This window comes from Pteropus alecto, unplaced genomic scaffold (genome assembly GCF_000325575.1).
Source record: "Pteropus alecto unplaced genomic scaffold, ASM32557v1 scaffold94, whole genome shotgun sequence".
Classification (NCBI taxonomy): Eukaryota; Metazoa; Chordata; class Mammalia; order Chiroptera; family Pteropodidae; genus Pteropus; species Pteropus alecto.
Window position 1 is genome coordinate 12,451,169 of NW_006437736.1, and position 5,009 is coordinate 12,456,177.

Here is a 5,009-nt window from a genome sequence, read left to right on the forward strand (position 1 = left end):
AAATAAGATTTTTCTCTGGTGTCCTATGTAAGGTTTTTCCATTTGCCTTTTTTGGCAGTCTTACAAGGTTTGGGAATTTTTTTATCCTTTTCACACAGAACCTCTGAGTTCCCGTGGGGCGAAAGAGTTGTTAGAGGTAGGTAGGAGAAGTCCCAGGGTCCCCCAGTGTGGCTGGGGCTTGAGTGGCCCTTGTAGTGTGGGCCCTGGAGCCAGACAGCTAGGGGCTCTTATATGAACTCCATCCTATACCACCCAGGCAACCCAGGCAAACCAAGTCCTCTGATCTTGTCTTTCCTCATCTGTAAAATGGGGGGAAATGTACCTATTAACACAGGATAGATGTTATAGTGAGAAGTGAGTCAGTTATTGTTGCAGGTAAAGCACTGAGCACAGGACTAAGCACTTCACAAGTGCTCACTGTAGGACAGTTAAATTTTTCGTATTAAGGGTATGTCTGGAGAATCAGGAAAACTGGCTCCGTCCTTGCTCAGGAGGCTCCTACCATCCCCTTTTCTCAAGGTCTCATTGGAAGCTGCACGCTCTACTCCTCTAGCCTGGTAACGGTCACATGTCTCATCTCCCATTTCCTATCACACTGTGGGGGTGGGGTGGGGGTTTCTACCAGGGAGACTCAGGGCTTCAGCTCCTTCCTGGCTGAGTACATGAGGTGGATGTACCTGCCGCAAAGACCAGCCAGAAAACACCTGGTGAGTGTTCCAGGAAGACTCTCAGGCTGCAGTTCCCAGGCCATCACTGTTTGACAAGAATCTACTGCAAAACCTGACCCACCGTGTGCCAAACATCAACCATGAAAAGCACAGGTCACACTGCTTCTTCCCAGAAGCCTTTCCGGATTTCCCTCACCTGCCTTGAACTCTGCCTATAACCTGTATCTGCTCTAACTCTCGGCTCAGCTTGTTCAAGAGCCTGCCCCTACTGTCATGTAGAATAGTGCATTTCCAAAATTGTGCACTAAAATCAAGTATTCAAAAGCATAATCTTAGACTTACATGGCATAGCAGTGTGTTTTCCTGGGGATCTAAAAGAAATAGCAACATTATAATTGTGCCTCACCTTTTTTTGCTCTGTGTTTGCCATATACTACCTATATTTTGGACATTTTTGTTATTATATTTTTACAATTCAGCATTCATTGATGTTAATGAAATATCAATATTGAAAAACAAAATGATGTCTTAGATAGCAGACACCAGTCTAGGTGTTTAGGGTACATCTTTCATGGAGTGTGTGGTCTAATAATGAAAGGAGATGGATAGTAAAAAGGACATGTGAAAAACAAGTCAGTCTGTTAGACAGTGTAAGTGCTGTGGCGGGGTGGGGGGGGGAGAAAGAAAACAGAACATAGTAGAAAGGACTCAGCATGCAGGTGGAAGGGGTGTGGGGGTTGCACTTGGAAACAGGAGGGTCAGGGGAGCTCTGTGATATGCTGAGCTGTGAGCAGTGACTTGGGAAGTTGGTGGGGGAGTGAGTCATGTGGCAGTCCAGGGAGAGAGCATTCTGGGTAGAGGGCCTGCAGTGGAAGCATGTCTGGCATCCACTGCAGCACAATCTGCTTAATTCTGGTGAGCATCTGCTGTGGCTTCTTTGCACCTACCTCGTTTATATTGTTTATGAGCCCTATGCTTTCTACCTCTGCTTTCCACTTCTTCTTTTTAATAAAGCAATAAGGACAAAATTCAATCAAATGTGTAAAATAGCTGCACAAACTCTGTGCCTGAGGCAGAGGGTCTCAGGCTGACACTGAACTGCCAGCTGGCATGCTGCGCCCCCACGTGGAAGCTTGGAAGGCGTGGCCCCCAGGCATGGAAGTTCCAGTCTGGCACTTGGAAGGAAGTCCAGGGGGATCAGTGTGCAATGTCTCAATGTGCATGCTAAGCACAAGGGAAATTTATGCAAGTCAGGGGCTTCTGGCTCCATTAAAGAAGAGCCCAAGGCAGAAGCAGGGAGTTGGGGAGGGGCATGTGGTGCTGGTGGAATGTGGGCCACACCCGCTTTCTTCTCTGAGCCAGCGAGGGCTTTCCTGTCCTTGAATCAGAGAGCAGACAGTGTCCCTGAGGCGTTTATGTATGCAGGGCGGGGTGCTGGGGATTCTGGGAGCGGGTGCGGTGCCAGGGAGGGTGCCCTACTGGATGGCCTAGGACACAAAAGTGCAACTTTGTATTTCTTGGCAGAAGGCCATCTGTTCGCTGGATATGCATATCTTTTTTACACCAGAATGCTCTGCACGGGGACCTCTGAGGCACCTATGCTGCTGTTCCCAGAGGCTTAAGGACAAGCTGTGGGACATGTGAGCGTCTGGGCTGGTGAGCCTGGGAATTGGGGAGGGGGTGTCTGTGCAGGGAAGCTGGCCCACCCCAGTCATAAATGCCATCCTCTTAGGGAAATGCAGGAGTATTTTATTGTTTCATTGAAAACTGAGCCCCCAGTGCAGCTGTTCTGCCCAAGAATTCCAGGGGGCAGGGATGGTGCGGGAAGTGGGGAGAGGGCCTGCCTGTCGAGTATCTGAGATCTTATTACTGGAGTTGGGGGGAAATCGGATGCGGTTCCAGGGCTCAAATCTTTCTTGCCCCACACACCAGGGCGCTGGCTCCAGTAAAGGCCATCAAGACACAAGGGCCGTGTGTTTATTCCCCTGTCAGCAGAGCAAATGGTTTCTGAGCCAATTCTGACAGAGTCTGTTTTCAAATAGGAAAAGTTTTTGGGGAAAAAAAAAAAACTCTTTGTTTGGAGAGCAAAACCTGCTTCGTGTTAGAGGTGACAGGTTAGGTTATGCTGCAGACAGGACCTTCCCCTCCTGGGTTTGCTTACAGAGGCTCTCGTGCTAGCTGGTCTGTCCACCTGGAATGCTCCTTCCTCAGGTTTCCCTTGGCCATCTCCTTCTTGTCTTTCAGATTGCATGATGTTTATGAGACCAACTTTAAAGGTTACTTCCCGAGGATGTCTCCCCTGGCCACCCGGTATAAAGCAGTCACGCAGGCACTCCATCCTGGCAGCAATCTCTGCCTGATATGTTTGTGCTCGTGAAAATGCAAGCACCTTGAGACGCAGGGACTGCATCTGCCCTTTTTGCTGCACCGTTACCAGCACCTAGAGTACCCAGCACATGATATTTTATTATGTCAAATAAAGAAATGGTGCTTAAGACCTGGCTTGTGCATTTTCTTTGATGAAGAGATGGAGAAAATATAATGTGGTGGAACAAAGGAGAGGTTAAGGAGAGAGACCTGAATCAGGAAAGAAAAATAATGCCTTTTTTTTTTAACCTCAGACCAGCTTTTTGAGATCAGATCCCATTATGGCTCCGGCCAGGCAGCTTGGGAACTAGGCTAGACTCTCAACAGCTATGACCTCAGTTTTCCCTCCTTTTGTGAATCACATCCCTATCCTACAGAGTCCTGAAATCCCTTTCTCATTTCTAGAATGTTTTCCTGCAACCTATTGAGTTTGACTTCCTCCCTCTCTTGGGAAGAGGTTGTCATTTTACATTTTAAAAGTCAAAAAGAAAATACTTTCTGTCCCTCCAAACATCTCTAGATTCTCCTGCAGCCATCAGCAGCTGTGTAACTTTGATCAAGTCACTTCCCTTCTCTGTGCCTCAGTTTTCTGTAAAGGGAGGAGATGCTGCTGGCTGATGTCTAAGGTCCATCTGAGCTTCTGATGCCCATAGCCAGGGAGCACCCACAAAGGGACTGCTGCTCTGAGGAGAAGCCTCATGACCCAGTATCCCTGGGAATTACTGGAAACAGAAGGCCTCCTTCCTGGTCCCCAGGCCTCTGTCTGCTTGTCCCCCTGGGACTGTCCTTCCCTTGTAATATGCCACTACAACACATCATGAGGACCCTATTTGTTAAGAGAAGGAAAGCAGAGCTGCTCTCCAGGGTGGATTGATGGCATGAAGGGCCCCAGTTTTCTACCCTGCCCTGTATCCAAGCCCTCTTATCAAGAAGTGGAACCTACCCCACGCTCCTTAAATTTGAACCGGCTTTGTGGCTGCTTTGGCTAAAAGAATGCACTAGAGGTATTAATGAATAAATTTGGAGCCCAGGTTTTAAGAGGCCTTGTACAATTACTTTCTCCTTCTTGGACCCTGTAACTCTCATGAAGGTAGATCTAGGCTAGCCTGTTGGAGGATAAGACATGGCACAGTGCCAACTGGCCCAGCCAAGGCCATTCTAGATTAACCAACAGCCAACTGAGCACCAGACACATGAACAAGCCCCAGCCAAGACTGGAAGAATTGCCTGGCCAACATCAGTCCAGGGTGGCTCAGACCAGCAGGACTGGGCAGCTGACCCATAGGTTCGTGAGTGATGGTAAATGGTTGTGTTAGGGCTGTTTCTTATGCGGCGTTAGCTGATCGAACACACTCCCTGGACCTCGCCCCATGGCATCCCAGCCCTCCTTGATTTTGTGCCCTGGAGCATCCTTGCACATGGTCTGCCTTTCTGCCTCCACGCTGCCTAATTTATTTCTGAAAAATAAAACTTCCTTCCTGTAAATAGGCATATGGACAATTAAAGGATATAATTTCATTTTTCAGGGTCTCTTAAAAACTGGGTGGCATAAAGCATCAGCTACTTGGGCCAGCCATGGTATCTGAAATTGTTACCCAAAGAATCAGTCTTTCAAATTACAGTACAGATTACAAACATCATGTAGATAGACACACATGCCACATCCATCTCAATGTCATGAGCTATCAGGTAAAGTGGAAATCAGATGCAGGAATGATCATTGTTATGGTTGGGAAGGGATGCAGATTTGGCAGGGTGCTCCAGTAGAGGCCTCCATGAGGTCGCTGGAGGCCAAGGAAGCAGGAGCCCTAAGGCCAAACACTCCCACCTCAGGGCCTTTGCACTTGTTGTTCCCTCTGCTTGTGACCAACCTGACCCAGATCTTCTCATGAATCATTTTTCATGACATTTCAATCTCTACTCAAATTCTGACTCTTCGTAAAGGAATTTCTTGATCATCAGAGCTAAAATAAC

General features: G+C 47.9%; 1 long non-coding RNA gene across 1 annotated transcript; it reads left to right on the top strand.

Annotated features, from left to right (window-relative positions):
• Positions 1 to 1,526: 1,526 nt before the first annotated feature.
• LOC112481880 lies at positions 1,527 to 3,115 on the top strand. The gene is made up of 3 exons (XR_003047073.1): positions 1,527 to 1,583; positions 2,193 to 2,324; positions 2,913 to 3,115. It is a non-coding gene; the product is annotated as an uncharacterized LOC112481880 (long non-coding RNA).
• The last annotated feature ends 1,894 nt before the right edge of the window (positions 3,116 to 5,009 follow it).